This window comes from Ovis aries, chromosome X (genome assembly GCF_016772045.2).
Source record: "Ovis aries strain OAR_USU_Benz2616 breed Rambouillet chromosome X, ARS-UI_Ramb_v3.0, whole genome shotgun sequence".
NCBI lineage: Eukaryota > Metazoa > Chordata > Mammalia > Artiodactyla > Bovidae > Ovis > Ovis aries.
Window position 1 is genome coordinate 140,706,163 of NC_056080.1, and position 20,371 is coordinate 140,726,533.

Genomic DNA, 20,371 nt, shown 5'->3' on the forward strand with positions numbered 1-20,371 from the left:
GTTGATATTTTCACAATTTTTTTCACTTACTATTTAAGTACCAAAAAGTTATATCATTATTTGGTTAATATATATATATATATAAGGTGTGTAAACACATATATGATACCAAAATATGCAAAACTATGAAAATACAGTCCACCAAAAAAAGGCTTAAAACTTCAATTTCTTTAAAATGCTATTTAAAAATCAAAATCTATAACTATCTACCTGATTCTGGAATTTATACTTCCACATTACAAAAAAGTGTACATACTATATACAAACCATTATAAGATTTCAAATATTAATTCTAAGGGGATTGAAGCAATAACTGAACTAAAGAGCTAAATAATGTCAGCAACCTAGTTATTACTACATGTATCAATTATTAAAACAAATATAGGATCAGTCACACCTTACATGCTCACTAAGGGTGACACACACTCATTTAAAAGTGATACCTGCACCAGAGTAAAACATGCATTGAAAAGGAATTAACAGGTAGGTATGGATATATGCATTGAGTTTTAACATGGAATTTTCTTTACCAAAATAAAATATCTATTAAAAAGTTTGCTTCTTCCATGTTGAGATACGTATGCTTCTTCTTAATTCTAATTGGCAATAATGATCTCACCAAGTTCAGACTGTTACCTAGCCTTCTCCATATCTTCATGGCTCAAGTGTATACAGGCTAAAATGAAGGAAACAAAAAGCTTAAAACTAAATATTTCAGAAATCTGTCAATGACCAGAGTCTAAGGCTGTCTGTGAACAAGTTTACAACTCTGTCTCTGCCTCCAAGGGCTGGAAACTCAGGCTTTGACCAGAGGCACAGTGAAACTAACTAGCCCTCCTGGGGACTGAATCCTCAACTTCTACTTCATTAAAACAAAACTCAAACCAAGTGAACTAAACAACTCTTGCAAAATGTTCAGTCTCAGTGAACAAATTCATTTTACATTTGGAAAATGCTAGTAGTTGACGTTATAAAATCCATGAAAGAAAGAAAATGAAGTCGTTCAGTCATGTCGATTCTTCGTGACCCCATGGACGGTAGCCTACCAGGATCCTCCAACCATGGGATTTTCCAGGCAAGAGTACTGGAGTGGGTTGCCATTTCTTTATCCAGGGGATCTTCCCTACCCAGGGATCGAACCTGAGTCTCCTGCATTGCAGGTAGATGCTTTACCATCTGAGCCACCAGGGAAGCTGAAATCCAGAGATAAGCCTAGATGAAATCCATAGATAAGCCTAAAGCAAAGCTGTTCAGAATCAACCAAGAGAGAATCTCAAAGGAGTCTGAGAGGTTAGAAAAATGTTCAGGGAATAACTAAAATTCATTTTGAACCGACATCTACAGCCAAATACTCTAAGACAGAGACAATTGGGAAACAGGAAACTTTTGTAGAAGAGCAAAATCCAGGGAGACCAAAAGGAAGGGTTTTTTTCAGCTATTATGTAGAGATATGGTTGGGCTTGGGGCAGGCTCTATGTCTGGCAGTGAGCGTAAAGGACAGTACATTGGTTTGAGGGATTCAGAGATTCAAATGAAAGCAGATTTCATATTAAAGAAAAAAATAATACTGCACTAGTAAATACACACAAACTAAACCATCCACCCAAATTGTTACTAATAATTTTGTCATTATTTTATCAGTGTTATAAAAAACAATAATGAGTACTTGCTATATGACAGTCACATCAATAAATGTTTGCCTGGATTAATCTTCAAAACAATTCTGCAAGATAGGTACTATTTTAATCCCATTTTACTGATGGAACTGAAGCACAGAGAGATGAAACACAAAGAAAAAGGAAGTAATTATCTTTTGTTGATATAAGTAAAAGTTTACCCTTATCAGAACATTTATTCAATGCAGGTAATATAAGAAATGAGTTCCTTACATTTTTGTATCTGCAAGGCCACTGAGAATTTCTATGAATCCAGGCTTCTCTTAGCCATTACTTAATGATTATACTGAAAATATCGAAGCCTCCAAGGTAACTGAAATTGTCAAAGTTATCTTAAAAACAGAGAAGAGAAGTCAAATGCAGATTCAGGTAACATAGTAGGGTTATCTCACTCATGAGCATGACATTTCTTGCTATCAACAATAAAAAACTGAAACTTCTAAAAGTTCTCTCAAGGCATACCCTCTCCAGCTCATCCATTGCCCACTGGACCTCCCAAAGCACCTCTAAAGAATCCTATTCTGTCATTTGAAAAATATGACTTTCAAAAGTATTCAGTAAACTGAATAAATTAAGGAAAATACGGCCCTCAATTTTTCACTCAAACCTGTGGGATGAATCACCATTTTATAACTTTTCCAATAATCATAATACATTATATTAGTTTAAAATTTTTCATGTTGCTGAAATGGAACACTGATTCTAGAAAAATACTAATAAAATATGAATATTTTATTTTAGCTAGCATACCTAGATAGTATATTGAAAAGCAGAGATATTACTTTGCCAACAAAGTTCTGTTTAGTCAAGGCTATTGTTTCTCCAGTGGTCATGTATGAATGTGAGAGTTGGACTGTGAAGAAAGCTGAGTGCCAAAGAATTGATGCTTTCGAACTGTGTTGTTGGAAAAGACTATTTTTTTTAATTTTTTTTTGGGGGGGAAGACTCTTGAGAGTCCCTTGGCCTGCAAGGAGATCCAACCAGTCCATCCTAAAGGAGATCATTCCTGGGTGTTCATTGGAAGGACTGATGCTGAAGCTGAAACTACAATACTTTGGCCACCTCATGCAAAGAGTTGACTCATTGGAAAAGACCCTGATGCTGGAAGGGATTGGTGGCAGGAGGAAAAGGGGACGACAGAGGATGAGATGGCTGCATGGCATCACTGACTCAATGGACATGAGCTTGAGTGAACTCCGGGAGCTGGTGATGGACAAGGAGGCCTGGCGTGCTGTGATTCATGGGGTCACAAAGAGTCGGACACGACTGAGCAACTGAACTGACTGACTGAACTGAAATATATATTAATGGACAATTTTTCTATAGGATGACAAAATTGCCAAGGATAATTTCTGTTGAAACTTGTTGAATACTGACAAGACACATTTTCTATACAGGTTTACAGTATTATTTTGTTTGAATGTAATGATGTGGTATCCAGACAGTTTGACAAAATGAATGCAAAGGTTGTAGCTGTCAAAATGTATTGTTCTTCCCACAATTACTTAAGTTTAAGCATTCTACTTAATATGGCCTTAAATCAGTTATGACATCCTTCATGGATCACAACTTTGTCATACTGAAGGGGCCTTCTAACACAGGGAAGCTATGAGCCATGCCACACAAGATGGGCAGGTCATAATGAAGAGTTCTGACAAAATGTGGCCCAGTGGAGAAAGGAAATGGCAACCCACTCCAGTATCATTGCCAGGAGAACCCCATGGACAGTATGAAAAGACAGAAAGATATGATGCCAGAAGATGAGCCCCTCAGGTCAGTAGGTGTCCAATATGTTACTGGGGAAAAGCGAAGAAATAGCTCTAGAAAGAATGGAGAGTCTAGTTCAAAGGAGAAACAACACTCAGCTGTGGATATGTCTGGTGGTGAAATAAAGTCTAATGTTATAAAGAACAATACTGCATAAGAACCTGGTCCATGAATCAAGGCAAATTGGACATGGTCTGGCAGGAGATGTCAAGATTGAACATCGATATCTTAGGAATCAGTGAAGTAAAATGGACACGAATGGGAGAATTTAGATGACCATTAAGATGACTATTATATCTTTCTTGCTGCAAGGCAAGAATGGCTTAGAAGAAATGAAGTAGCCCTCATAGTCAACAAGAGTCCATAATGCAGTACTTGGGTGAAATCTCAGAAATGACACAATAATATCAGTTCATTTCCAAGGCAGACCTTTCAATATCACAGTAGTCCACGTCCAATCACTGATATCAAAAAAGCTAAAATTGATCAGTTCTAGGAAGACCTACAACACCTTCTAGAACTAAAACCATACAAAGATGTCCTTTTTATCATAGGGTATTAAAATGCAAAAGTAGGAAGTCAAGAGATACCTGGTGTAACAGGCAAGTTTGGTTTTGCAGTACAAAATAAAGCAGGACAAAGGCTAACAGAGTTTTACTAAGAAAGCACACTGGCCATAGGAAACACACTTTTCCAACAACACACGAGTTGACTCTATACATGGACACTGAAATCAAATTGATTATATCCTTTGCTGTCAAAGATGGAAAAGTTCTATATTGTCAGTAAAGACAAAAGCTGGAGGTGGCAGTGGTTGAGATCATGAGCTCCTTATTGAAAAATTCAGGCTTAAATTGAAGAAGGTAGGGAAAACCATTCAGGGATGACCTAAGTCAAACTCCTTCTGATTATACAGGGGAGGTAACAAATAGATAAACAGGTCTGGTACACAGAGTGCCTGAAGAACTATGGATGGAGGTTCATAAGATTGTACAGTAGGCAGTGGGCAAAGCCATCCTAAAGAAAAAGAAATGTAAGAAGGCAAAGTGGTTGTCTGAAGACACTTTGCAAATAATAGCTGAGATAAGAAAATAAGTAAAAAGCAAGGGAGAAAGGTAAAGATATACCCTCCTGAACACAGAGTTTCAGAGAATAGTAAGGAGAGATAAGAAGGCCTTTTACATGAACAATGCCAAGAAATAGGGAAAACAATAGAATAGGAAAGATTACTGATCTCTTCAAGAAAATTCCAGATATTAAGGGAACGTTGTGTGAAAGCATGGGCACAATAAAAGACAGAAACAGTAAGGACCTAACAGAAGCAGAAAAGATTACAAAGAGGTGGTAAGAATACAGAGGAGAGCTATAAAAGAAAAGTCTTAATGACCCAGATAACCACAATGGTGTGGTCACTCACCTAGAGCCATACATCCCGGAGTGTGAAGTTAAGTGGGTCTTGGGAAGCTTTACTAAGAACAAAGCTAGTGGAGGTGACAGAATTCCAGCTGAGCTATTTAAAATCCTAAAAGATGATGCTGTTAAAGTGCTACACTCAATATGTCAGCAAATTTGGAAAACTCAGCAATGGACAAAGGATTGGAGAAGGCCAGTTTTCATTTCAGTACCAAAGAGAATGTTTAAACTACTGTACAGTTTTAATCATTTCACATGCTAGTATGGTTATGCTCAAATCCTTCAAGCTAGGCTTCCCAATACATGAACCAAGAACTTCCAGATGTACAAGCTGGATTTCAAAGAGACAAAGGAACCAGAGATTGCCAGGGGCCAGCCTGAGGAAATCCACCCACGGCAAAGGTCATGAGGAAGGAGGCTTGGCATACGCAAAGGCGTGATCAAGCCTCAGGAAACCCCCTGTTCCCAAGCATCTACCCCAAAACCAGAGTCTGTTTTATGCTCTCACCTACACCTTATGGGGGGCTGTCCCCCACAATCCTTTCTCTCAGAGAAGGAGTAAACGTGCAGCTCCAAGGCAATAAAAATTCCTGGGCATGACAAGAGTGTTTCAGCTTACGGACTCCTCTGAAGGTTACGCCTGTATAGGTTCATCCAGCCACATGTGATTTTTTACAGCCTCCCAATCTGAGAGGCACGAGATGTTTAGACTTACTAAAGGCAAATTCTTTTGGGGAGTTGGAGATTATTAGTATAGTGGGTTGGTTAGGAATTATATTGGTGAAGGGTTTTTCATTTGTTGGGCTGATGTTTGCTGCTAAATCTCCATATTCCTTGACCTTATAATGAATATAACTAACATATAGGAGAAATAAGTATTAACCTTTAAGCATATAGGAGAAATAAGCATTAACCTTTAAGATTAATCATGTTAACCTGGGGTTAAATAAATTCCTTTCTTGATTGTAACTCACTACACCCTCACCCTATAGGAATTCAACTTTATTTGGAGGGTGGTGCCTGGTTTAAGGAAAAACACCCTTGGAAAAAATAAGTTGTTTAGTTATCAGAAAGAAAGGATCATAAAATCCCTAAGACCTTTTTATATGGAGCACCTGATTTTGATAAAATTCAGGACTGCTGACCCCCGCGTGACTCTGTATTCATCCCTATATGTAGCAAAAGGTATATAAGCAAACCCAAAAATAAAGAAATCAGATCAGTTTCCAGAAAGACTGATTCCCCCATGTCATTTCTTTCTTGCTCCCCGGTTTTCTGGCTGAATTCCCATCTGGAGCATGGATGCTATTCCATGTAAACCATGTTATTCAGCCTCTTTTTCTCCACTAATTTTCCTACTACACTATCCATTTCTAATCTCTCTATATATCTGTAATTAAATATGTCTTTTTCCAAGGACGCCAATGCCGTCCCCACCTTCAAATCACCCTGGATCCACCGGGGCTGGACCCCGGCAGGAGATGAAACTGTCAACATTTTTGAATTATGGAGAAGGCAAGGGAATTCCAGAAAAAAGTATATTTCTGCTTCACTACATGAAAGCTTTTGACTGTATGGATGACAACAAACTAGAAAATTCACAAACAGATGGGAGTACCAGACAACCTTAGCTTTCTCCTGAGAACCCTGTATGCAGGTCAAGAAGTGACAATTAGTACTGGAGATGGAACATTGGACTGGTTAAAAATTGGGAAAGGAGAACAACAAGGCTGTGTATTTTCACCATGCTTATTTAACTTCTATACAGAATACATCATGTGAAATGCCAGGTTGGATGAATCACAAGCTGGCATCAAGACTGACAGAAAACTATCAGCAGTCTCAGATATACAGATGACACCACTCTAATGGCAGAAAGTGAAGAGGAACTAAATACACCACTCTGATGGCAGAAAGCGAAGAGGAACTGAAGAGCCCTTGATGAAGTCGAAAGAGGAGAGTGAAAAAGCTGACTTGAAAGTGAACATTCAAAAAATAAGATCATGGCATTCTGCCCCATTACTTCATGGCAAATAGAAGGGGGAAGAGTGGAAGCAGTGACAGATTTTATTTTCTTAGGCTCCAAAATAGACTGGTTCCATATAGGAAAAGGAGTACGTCAAGGCTGTATATTGTCACCCTGCTTATTTAACTTATATACAGAGTACATCATGAAAAACGCTGGACTGGAAGAAACACAAGCTGGAATCAAGATTGCCAGGACAAATATCAATAACCTCAGATATGCAGATGACACCACCCTTCTGGCAGAAAGTGAAGAGGAGCTAAAACGCCTCTTAATGAAAGTGAAAGAGGAGAGTGAAAATGTTGGCTTAAAGCTCAACATTCAGAAAACAAAGATCATGTCATCCGGTCTCATCACTTCATGGGAAATAGATGGAGAAACAGTGGAAATAGTGTCAGACTTTATTTTTTTGGGCTCCAAGATCACTGCAGATGGTGAATTCAGCCATGAAATTAAAAGACACTTACTCCTTGGAAGAAAAGTTATGACCAACCTAGATAGTATATTCAAAAGCAGAGACATTACTTTGCCGTCTAGTCAAGGCTATGGTTTTTCCTGTGGTCATGTATGGATGTGAGAGTTGGACTGTGAAGAAGGCTGAGTGCCGAAGAATTGATGCTTTTGAACTGTGGTGTTGGAGAAGACTCTTGAGAGTCCCTTGGACTGCAAGGAGATTCAACCAGTCCCATTCTGAAGGAGATCAACCCTTGGATTTCTTTGGAAGAAATGATGCTGAAGCTGAAGCTCCAGTACTTTGGCCACCTCATGCAAAGTGTTGACTCATTGGAAAAGACTCTGATGCTGGGAGGGATTGGGGGCAGGAGGAGAAGGGGACGACCGAGGATGAGATGGCTAGATGGCATCACGGACTCGATGGATGTATCTGAGTGAACTCCGGGAGATTGTGATGGACAGGGAGGCCTGGCATGCTGTGATTCATGGGGTCGCAAAGAGTCGGACATGACTGAGAGACTGAACTGAACTGAACTGATGCTCCAAAATCACTGTGTACAATGAATGCAGTCATGAAATCAAAAGGCTCTGCTCCTTGGAAGGAAAGTTATGACAAACCTAGAAAATGTATTAAAAAACAGAGACATTACTTCTCTGGCAAAGGTCTATGTAGTCAAAGCTATGGTTTTTCCAGTAGTCAAGTATGGATGTGAGAGTTGGGCCATAAAGAAAGCTGAATGCTGCAAATCTGATGCTCTTGTATTCTGGTGCCAATGAAAACTCTTGAGCGTTCTTTGGATTGCAAGGAGATTAAACCAGTCAATTCTAAAGGAAATCAACCCTGAATATACCTTTGAAAGATGGATGTTGAAGCTGAAACTCTGATAAGTTTGCCTCTTTATGTGCAGAGCTGACTTGTTGGAAAAGATTCTGATGCTGGGAAAGAATGAGGGCAGGAAGCGAGAGGGCAACAGAGGTGAGATGATTGGATGGCATCACAAACTCAATGGACATAAATCAGAGAAATCTCCAGGAGAGAGTGGAGGAAAATGATGATGAGGTGAAATGTCAACCAAGCTCTATGGAACATGACATCAAAATAGTAACCAGGATAAAAATTAGATCTGCATTCCATGGAATAGAAAGTGATGCATGTTAGTGACCCAGACCTTGTTAACAAGAAAAACTAAAAGAAATGGGCTTGGAAATTAACACAAAACCTGCTAGCCTCCAGAGATTTTGCTTATTATTCAGAAACTCATTTGCTTTGTAAAATATTTTACACCATCATTTTCAATAAGTTAATTAGTGGTCTACTACTTCTGCTTTGCATAACTGCCTCTTGACTAATTAGAGACCCCTTGGCAATACATTAATAGCAAATGATGGCATCAGGTCTCAGAATTACTGGACCAAAATATGAGATGTGATAAAGTGTCAGCATTCACGTTTAGTGACTTTTAGCTACAATAACACTTTGTCTTCCCTGTAATGCCATGGGGAGGGGGGGTCGGATTACAGTGGAAAATAAAAGGAAAAAAATATTTCCAATGCTTCCATAGAAAGTATTTCCTAATAACTAGAAAAAAATGTCATTTCTTTTAGAAGGCAATACTATCAAGAAAGGATTATCAGTGAAAATTTTACTTTTAAGAGGTACCTCCAATCTCTTATGTTCCTTAGGACAAATGGCACATGTACAATAATATCCTGCAATATGTGGCCATAATTGTGAAGCCTCGCATTCTTTTCAAACAAGTCATTGCATAACAAATTCCAATGACTACTGTGAGCATTATAAATCTAACAGAGAAGTACCTGGGAGCCATTTCTAAATTAAATTACAAACAACTATTCAATAAATCTGTCATTTATTTTTTGCTAGATAGCCATCCCCATTAATAACTAAACCTTAAGTTATCAAAGGAGACTCAAATAAAAATTTAGCCATCTTCACTTCATTGGACTGCTTATTATAAAAAATTCAAATTATAATAAAAGAAAATGTTAATAGGATCAAAAAGAAATATCATTATAATTATATTTTCTAAGCCAACAACAACAACAACAACAAAAAAAGAACAATGCATAAGCAGAGATGAATTTAAACGTTTCCAGAGCTTCAAAACTCAAGAATTAAGGTCAACAATTAACTATCTAAGGAGAAATTAAAATTTAAGGCCACCATTCATGTGGCTCTGCATTTACTTTATCAATGTATTTTCTTTTTGCTGGAGTGCTCATTTTGATTTATGTAGTTTTCAACTTCTGCCTCATTACTAAGGAGGACAGAAAAGCTTCTTCAGGTGTCTACCAAAACTGTGCGTGTATTCTCTTCTTGTGTTTATGCTAAGGATTCTATGTTTCGATTCTATACCAGAGGCTTCTGTTCCATATTCTTTTTTCATGATGTGTTAAACAGATGCATGCCTCTGTTGATATTAGGGCATTTCTCATGCAGGGTATCTTTTAAACAAATAGGTGCATAGGAGAATCTGAATTATCTGTCTAAATATCATTCTACTATTACCTGAATAATGTTCCATATTCCTCCCACACTTTCAGGTACTCTTTGAAGTTTTTATGGCTGGCACTTTAGGTAGGCAGAAACAATGCTTTGTTTCATCTCAACTAACAAGCTCTATTTTATATATCATCAAAATAACCCACTTTACCTTGTCATGATTCATTTTTTTTTTTCCACTAAGATAGCTTCAAATATAATCTAGTTAGTCTGGGGTCAACCTTAGTTCTTTTAGAGATTTATCCAGTGTGATATTGATGACTGTAATATAACTTAGGTGCCATTTTAATTTTTGATACATTCTTGCTGGTCGTATAGGCAGAATGCATAACACATTTTACGTTTTCTAACTTACAGAACTGAACATGGAACAACAGACTGGTTCCAAATAGGAAAAGGAGTACGTCAAGGCTGTATATTGTCACCCCGCTTATTTAACTTATATGCAGAGGACATCATGAGAAACGCTGGACTGGAAGAAACGCAAGCTGGAATCAAAATTGGCAGGAGAAATATCAATAACCTCAGATATGCAGATGACACCACCCTTATGACAGAAAGTGAAGAAGAACTAAAAAGCCTCTTGATGAAAGTGAAAAAAGAGAGTGAAAAAGTTGGCTCAAAGTTCAACATTCAGAAAACTAAGATCATGGCATCCGGTCCCATCACTCCATGGGAAATAGATGGAGAAACAGTGGAAACAGAGTCAGACTTTATTTTGGGGGGCTCCAAAATCACTGCAGATCATGACTGCAGCCATGAAATTAAAAGACGCTTACTCCTTGGCAGAAAAGTTATGACCAACCTAGATAGCATATTCAAAAGCAGAGATATTACTTTGCCGACTAAGGTCTGTCTAGTCAAGGCTATGGTTTTTCCTGTGGTCATGTATGGATATGAGAGTTGGACTGTGAAGAAGGCTGAGCACTGAAGAATTGATGCTTTTGAACTGTGGTGTTGGAGAAGACTCTTGAGAGTTCCTTGGACTGCAAGGAGATCCAATCAGTCCATACTGAAGGAGATCAACCCTGGGATTTCTTTGGAAGGAATGATGCTAAAGCTGAAGCTCCAGTACTTTGGCCACCTCATGCGAAGAGTTGACTCATTGGAAAAGACTCTGATGCTGGGAGGGATTGGGGGCAGAAGGAGAAGGGGGCGACTGAGGATGAGGTGGCTGGATGGCATCACTGACTCGATGGACGTGAGTCTGAGTGAACTCCGGGAGATAGTGATGGACAGGGAGGCCTGGCGTGCTGCGATTCATGGGGTCGCAAAGAGTCGGACATGACTGAGTGACTGAACTAACTGAACTGAACTTATATTAATTACATTTGAAACCTAGTTTGGAATTGATATGTAGCTGATTAGAACACAAAAATTTGCATGAAGAAATGGATATTACATAAAGCCAAACTGAAGAAACGAACAAAAAATCAGAATAACCGGCAAGTATCAAGTAAGTGCACAAATGTAAATTAAAATCAATGACAGACATATTTTACAGAAAGTTCCGTATTTTCCTATGTTTTAGTAAAAAAATATATAATATAGAACTTCATTAAATTTGTCCATTTCTTCTAGATTATCCAGTTTATTGATGTATAATTGTTCATAGCAATCTCTTACATCTTTTGTGTTTCTGTGGTATTAGTTGTAATGTCTTTTGTTTCACTTGCTATTTTAATTATTTCAGTCTTCTCTCTCTTTTTCTTAGGCTTGCTAAGGATTTGTTGATTTTTTTCATCTATTCTACAAAACTCTTAGTTTTGTTGATCTTCTCTATTGCATTTCATGTCATCTATTTCACTTATCTCTGCTCTAATTTTTATTATGTTATTCCTTCTGCTAAGTTTGAACTACTAACTTTGAACTTAGTTTGTTCTTTTTTTTCTTTCTAACTCTGTGAGGTATAAAGATATTGTTTATTTGAGGTCTTTTTTCCCCCTTCATGTTGCTATATACTTTCCTCTTAGAACTGCTTTTGTGCATCCCATAAGTTTTGATTTATTGGCTTCCCAATTTTCTTTGTCCTAAGATTTTTGTATTTCCTTTTTTTATTTCTTCTTTGACCCCTTGGTTATTCATGGGTATGCTGTTTAGTTTCCACCTATTTCTGAACCTTCCAATTTTCCTCCTGTTATTGACAGCCTACATAAGCCTCTAAACATATCAGCAGGCAAGTCAACGCCGCTGGATTTTGAGAAGGCATAAAACCTTGAACACTTCAGCCACTGTCCTGAAGAGAATAACAACCTAGGTTAAAATAAAGAAGAGGCTTTCAGCACCCTGCCTGGCTTTGCAGGACTGAGAGAAGGTGCACAATCTTGCTAATCACAACAACATGGATAAGTCTGGAGGACATTAAGCTAAGTGAAATAAGCCAGGCAAGAATGACAGATACTGCATGTTCTCAATTATACGTGGAATCTAAAATAGTCATAGTCATAGAAGCACAGGGTAGAATGGTGGTTGTCAAGGGATGAGGGGAGGGAGAAATTAGGAGCTGACGGTCTAACTGTGCCATCCAGTCATGCAAAATAAATAAGTACTGGAGGTCAAACATACAGGTTAGTGCCTATAGCTAACAATATTGTATGGTAAACTTAAATTTTTCAAAGAGAGTATATCTTATGATGTTCTTCACACACAATAGTAATCATGAGGGTGGGGAAAAACTTTGGGAGATGATATATTTTTCTGTAGTCTTGTTGACAGTGATGGTTACATGGGTATATAAATATGTCCAAATTCATCAAATTTGTGTATAATAAATATGTACTGCTTTTAATATATTAACCTCACCTCAAAAAAGTGGTTTAAAAAACTATAGCAAACCTGAAAATAGTTTATTAACAAGTTTCTAATCAAAATAATAATGCTCATGGAAGAAAATGTAAATAATATATAAAGTATAAGGTTAAAAAAAAAAGGTTCTACTCTTCTCTCTCCCCTTTTCCTGGAGAAAACTGCTGTAAAGGATTTGTGTGCATTGTATTGCATAATTTATGCATATCTAAAATGTAAATATGAAACATATGCATATCATGAAACTATATCAGTGCAAGATAGACAGTGTGGTTATATATATTTTCATATAATATATGATGCACACATTTTTTGTGTTAATGTGCATAGGTCATTCTAATTATTTTTAAAGGCTATTAGTATTCATTTTTATGGATATATTACAGTTTATGCAATCAATCACCCATTATCAGACAAATTATTTGCACTTTCATTATTACAAATAATATAACAATACTTGAACATGCATACTGATGCACAGTTGTAAATTTATCTCACAATGATAAATCAAAGCAAATTTTAATGGTGAGATTGATAGAATAATTTTGAATTTAAATTGACTTATGTTGGCAAATTACCTTCTTGCATTGAACCCATATGTAATTCTATAAACTAAGAATGAATGCCTGTTTACATAGACCCTCACCAAAACTAGGCATTATTAAGATTTTTATTTTAAAGTTTAGAAAATAAAATTTGTTACTATTAGTTTTAATCTGATTTTTATTAATGACTAAGATTGAGTAAAATTTTACCCATTTATTTTTTGTAAGTCTCTGAAAATATACTTTCTTGCATTTTTTCTTCTGTATTATTTATATTGCTCTTTTTTGATTTATAAGAAATCTTTCCTCATTCAGGAAATTTTATTTTAATCCACAAATATTTTTCAGTTTGTCATTTGACACTTCATGTTAATTTTCATTAAATAGTTTTTCAGTTTTTAGTAGCAAATTTTACAATATTTTGTTTATGTCCTTCGAATCTTATGATACCATGTTAATGACAAATTAAAAAAGAAAACACTTGTTTATTTCTAGTACTCGGTGTTTGTTTTCTTTTAACAACTTAATTGAAGTATAATTTACCTACTGTAAAATGCATATTTAAAGAGTGTACATTTGAAAAGTTTTAAAACATATACATATATATGTATATAAACTTGTGAAATCATCCCCACAATCGAGATAGTGAACATATCCAATGCCTATATACGTTTTCAGGTGTCCCTTGGCAGTCCATCCTTTCTGCCCCTCCACCTCTCATTCTCAGGAACCCAACTACATATTTTAAGTCACTGTAGATTAGCTTTCAGTTTCTGGAATTTCTTATAAACTAAAACATTCAACATGCACTCATCTATTGGTCTAGGTACTTCAACTCTGCACAGTTATTTTAAGATGCATCCATATTGTGTGTAGTAATAGTTAATTTATTTTTATTGCTGAGTTGTATTCCATTGTATGGATGTAAAAAAATTAATACATCCATTCATCTATCTATGGACATTTGGGTTATTTCCAGATTTTGGTCTTAACACATAAAGCTGTACAAGTGTACATGTCTTTTAATGGACATACACTCTTATTCCTTTTGGGTAAGTACCTAAAAGTGGAATGACAGATAAGTGATGAAGCTACATAACATTTCAGAATCTTCAGAAATGTTTTTGAAAGTAGTTGTACCAGGAAAGGCATTTGTGACAGCAGAGTAAGAGGATGTGGAGCTTATATCCCCTCTTCCCATTATGAACACATCAAAAATACATCTACATGTGCAACAATTCTCACTGAAATCTAACTGGAACCTGACAGAAGGACATCTAAGTCTGTAAGAAAGTACAACTAAGGCTGTAAGAAAGTTACATGCATAATTGTGTAGGAATGACAGAAAAGTGATCAGGAAGAGAACTATGGCCCTGGGAGGGGACTCAGAGGAGAAAGGAGATTACACAAGTGGACACCTACCTTAGGAACTGAGTGGGTTGAGCCATGGACTGAGCATCCCAATCCTGGCATTCTACATGTAGGAGATATTTCCCATGGCTAGCTGGAGGACTGCTGAGACAGATAGGCTAGAGGAGCCTGAACAACATTCATGAGAATCTCATGCATTAGTTGAATGCACATCTTTTATTCAAGTGCCAATGCAACACTCTCCAGGATAGATCACATGCTAGGCCACAAAACAAGTCTCAAAAAAGTTTAAGAGGATAGAAATTTTATCTAGCATTTTTTCCTACTACAACAGTATGAACCAGAAATTTATTACTGAAAGAAAAATGGGAAGATAATAAATTTGTGGAAACTAAAGACCATACTACTAAACTAAAGGTTGACTAAAGGTCAATGAAGAAAGCAAAGAAGAAATCAGAAAATATCTTAAGGCAAATGAAAATGGAACCATGACATTCCCTAATCTATGGGATGTATCAAAAGCAAGTCTATGAGGGAGGATTATACTGATACATTATTCAAGAAAAAAAATGTCAGTGGTCCTAAGATGGCAGAGGTATAGAACAGGGAGAAAACTTTCTCCTTACAAATTCATCAGAAGAACATTTAAAAGCTGAGTAAATTCCACAAAACAACTTCTGAATGCCGGGAGAGGATATCAGGCACCCAGAAAAGCAGCCCATTGTTTTTGAAAGGAGATGTTTTATCAATGGTGCTGTATAGGAGAAGTCTTGAGACAACTGTAAAAATAAGACTGAAAACAAGAAGCAGGAGGCTTAAGTCCAAACCCTGAGAACACCAGAGAACTCCTGACTCCAGGGAATATTAATTGACAGGAGCTCATCAAATGCCTCCATACCTACACTGAAACCAAGCACCACCCAAGGGCCAAGAAGTTCCAGAGGAAGACATACCATACAATTCTCCAGCAACACAGGAACACAGACCTGAGCTGCAATATAGAGGCTGCCCAAAGTCAATCCAAACCAATTGACATCTCATAACTCATTACTGGAAACTTCACTGCACTCCAGAGAGAAGAAATCAAGCCCCATCCACCAGAACACTGACAAACTTCCGTAACCAAGAAACCTTGACAAGCCACCCATACAACCCCACACATGGAGGAAACTCCACAATAAAGAAAACTCCACAAACTGCCAGAATATAGAAAGGGCACCCCAAACGCAGCAATATAAACAAGATGAAGAGACAGAGGAATACCCAGCAGGTAAAGGAACAGGATAAATGCCCACCAAAGCAAACGAAAGAGGAAGAGATAGGGAATTTACCTGATAAAGAATTCTGAATAATGCTAGTGCAAATGATCCAAAATCTTGAAATCAAAATGGAATCACAGATAAATAGCCTGGAGACAAGGATTGAGAAGATGCAAGAAAGGATTAGCAAGGACCTAGAAAAAATAAAAAATAGTCAATATATAGTGAATAATGCAATAAATGAGACCAAAAACACTCTGAAGGCAACAAATAGTAGAATAAGGGAGGCAGAAGATAGGATTAGAGAGGTAGAAGATAGAATGGTAGAAATAAATGAATCAGAGAGGAAAAAAGAAAAACGAATTAAAAGAAATGAGGACAATCTCACAGACCTCCAGGACAGTGTTAAATGCCCCAACATTCGAATCATAGGAGTCCCAGAAGAAGAAGACAGAAAGAAAGATCATGAGAAAATACGAGAGGAGATAATAGTTGAAAACTTAACAAAAATGGGAAAGGAAATAATCACCCAAGTCCAAGAAACCCAGAGAGTCCCAAACAGGATAAACCCAAGATGAAACACCTTAAGACACATATTAATCAAATTAACAAAGATCAAACACAAAGAACAAATGTTAAAAGCAGCAAGGGAAAAACAACAAATAACACACAAAGGAATTCCCATAAGGATAACAGCTGATCTTTCAATCAAAACTTTTCAGGCCAGGAGGGAATGGCAAGACTTAGTTAAAATGATGAAAGAAAATAACCTAGAGCCCAGATTACTGTACCCAGCAAGGATCTCATTCAAATATGAAGGAGAAATCAAAAGCTTTACAGACAAGGAAAAGCTGAGAGAATTCAGCACCACCAAACCAGCTCTCCAACAACTGCTAAAGGATATTCTCTAGACAGGAAATACAGAAAGGGTGTATAAACTTGAACCCAAAACAATAAAGTAAATGTCAAAGGGATCATACATATCAATAATTACCTGAAACATAAATGATTTGAATGCCCTAACCAAAAGACAAAGACTGGCTGACTGGATACAAAAACAAGACCCCTATATAGGTTGTATACAAGGGACCCAAAACAGGAGACACATACAGACTGAAAATGAAGGGCTGGAAAAAGATTTTCCATGCAAATAGAAACCAAAAGAAAGCAAGAGTAGCAATACTCATATCAGATAAAATAGACTTTAAAACAGAGGCTGTGAAAAGAGACAAAGGACACTACATAATGATCAAAGGATCAATCCAAGAAGAAGATATAACAATTATAAATATATATGCACCCAACATAGGAGCACCGCAATATGGAAGACACATGCTAACAAGTATGAAAGGGGAAATTAACAATAACACAATAATAGTGGGAGACTTTAATACCCCACTCACACCTATGGATAGATCAACTTAACAGAAAATTAACCAAGAAACACAAACTTTAAATGATACAGTAGACCAGTTAGACCTAATTGATATCTATAGGACATTTCACCCCAAAACAATGAATTTCACCTTCTTCTCAAGTGCTCATGGAACCTTCTCCAGGACAGATCACATCCTGGACCATAAATCTAGCCTTGGTAAACTAAAAAAAAAAAAATTGAAATCATTCTAAGCATCTTTTCCGACCACAATGTAGTAAGATTAGATCTCAATTACAGGAGAAAAACTATTAAAAATTCCAATATATGGAGGCTGAACAACATGCTGCTGAATAACCAACAAATCACAGAAAAAATCAAAAAAGACATCAAAATACACATAGAAAGGAATGAAAATGAGAACACAAGAACCTAAAGCCTGCGGGACACTGTAAAAGCAGTACTAAGAGGAAAGTTCATAGCAATACAGGCATACCTCAAGAAATAAGAAAAAAGTCAAATAAATAACCTAACTCTACAAATAAAGCAACTAGAAAATGAAGAAATGGAGAACCGCAGGGTTAGTGGAAGGAAATGAAATTTTAAAATGAGAGCAGAAATAAATAAAGAAACAAAAGGGACCATAGCAAAAATCAACACAGCCAAAAGCAGGTTCTTTAAAGCATAAATAAAATTGACCGAGAGTACATCACTTTGTTCTTGAAATGAAACTCTTTTCCACCTTCCTTGTCGCGTATAACTTATTCAACCACTGATGAATACCAGAAGGCCAGAGAAGGACAAATGCACCAAGTTCACCTTGGCCTTACTCTTTTTGTGGTGCATAGGAACAGTTCCAGAGTGAGACGGATAATAAGTGCTGAATTTGCAGTCAGAAGAGCCCAAATTGAAAAAGCTGGCTTCCTTACTATAGTTCAGTTCTGTTGCTCAGTCCTGTTTGACTCTTTGCGACCCCATGAATCGCAGCACACCAGGCCTCCCTGTCCATCAGCAACTCCCGGAGTTCACTCAGACTCACATCCATCGAGTCAGTGATGCCATCCAGCCCTCTCATCCTCGGTCGTCCCCTTCTCCTCCTGCACCTAATCCCTCCCAGCATCAGTCTTTTCCAATGAGTCAACTCTTCGCATGAGGTGGCCAAAGTACTGGAGTTTCAGCTTTAGCATCATTCCTTCCAAAGAAATCCCAAGGTTGATCTCCTTCAGAATGGACTGGTTGGATCTCCTAGCTCCAACACCACAGTTCAAAAGCATCAATTCTTCAGTGCTCAGCCTTCTTCACAGTCCAACTCTCACATCCATACATGACCACAGGAAAAACCATAGCCTTGACTAGACAGACCTTAGTAGGCAAAGTAATGTCTCTGCTTTTGAATATACTATCTAGGTTGGTCATAACCTTTCTTTCAAGGAGTAAGCGTCTTTTTATTTCATGGCTGCAGTCATGATCTGCAGTGATTTTGGAGCCCCCCCCAAATAAAGTCTGACACTGTTTCTACTGTTTCTCCATCTATTTCCCATGGAGTGATGGGACCGGATGCCATGATCTTAGTTTTCTGAATGTTGAGCTTTAAGCCAACTTTTCAATATCTGCTTTCATTTTAATCAAGAGGCTTTTTACTTCCTCTTCACTTTCTGCCATAAGGGTGGTGTCATCTGCATATCTGAGGTTACTGATATTTGTCCCAGAAATCTTGATTCCAGCTTGTGTTTCTTCCAGTCCACTGTTTCTCATGATGTACACTGCATAGAAGTTAAATAAGTAGGGTGACAAAATACATCCTTGACATACTCCTTTTTCTATTTGGAACCAGTCTGTTGTTCCATGTCCAGTTCTACCTGCTGCTTCCTGATGTGCGTACAGATTTCTCAAGAGGCAAGTTAGGTGGTCTGGTATTCCCATCTCTTTCAGAATTTTCCACAGTTTATTGTGATCCACACAGTCAAAGGCTTTGGCATAGTCAAGAAAGCAGAAGTAGATGTTTTTCTGGAACTGTCTTGCTTTTTCCATGATCCAGCAGATGTTGGCAATCTGATCTCTGGTTCCTCTGCCTTTTCTAAAACCAACTTGAACATCACGAAGTTCACGGTTCTCGTATTGCTGAAGCCTGGCTTGGAGAATTTTGAGAATTACTTTACTAGCATGTGAGATAAGTGCAATTGTGCAGTAGTTTGAGCATTCTTTGGCATTGCCTTTCTTTAGAATTGGCATGAAAACTGACCTTTTCCAGTCCTGGGGCCACTGCTGTTTTCCAAATTTGCTGGCATATTGAATGCAGCACTTTCATAGCATCATCTTTCAGGATTTGAAAGAGCTCAACTGGAATTCCATCACCACTACTAGCTTTGTTCGTAGCGATGCTTTCTAAGGCCCACTTGACTTCACATTCCAGGATGTCTGGCTCTAGATTAGTGATCACACCATCATGATTATCTGGGTAGTGAAGATCTTTTTTGTACAGTTTTTCTGTGTATTCTTGCCACCTCTTCTGAAAATCTTCTGCTTCCATTAGATCCAGATCATTTCTGTCCTTTATTTGAAATTGAACCCATCTTTGCATGAAATGTTCCCTTGGTATCTCTAATTTTCTTGAAGAGAAGTCTAGTCTTTCCCATTATGTTCTTTTTCTCTATTTCTTTGCATTGATCACTGAAGAAGGCTTTCTTATCTCTTCTTGCTCTTCTTTGGAACTCTGCATTCAGATGCTTATATCTTTCCTTTTCTTCTTTGCTTTTTGCCTCTCTTCTTTCACAGCTATTTGTAAGGCCTCCCCAGACAGCCATTTTTCTTTCTTGCATTTCGTTTCCATGGGGATGGTCTTGATCCCTGTCTCCTGTACAATGTCACGAACCTCATTCCATAGTTCATCAGGCACTCTATCTATCAGATCTAAGCCCTTAAATCTATTTCTCACTTCCACTGTATAATCAGAAGGAATTTGATTTAGGTCTTACCTGAATGGTTTAGCAGTTTTCCCTACTTTCTTCAATTTGAGTCTGAATTTGGTAATAAGGAGTTCATGATCTGTGCCACAGTCAGCTCCTGGTCTTGTTTTTGTGTACTGTAAAGAGCTTCTCCATCTTTGGCTGCAAAGAATATAATCAATCTGATTTTGGTGCTGACCATCTGGAGATGT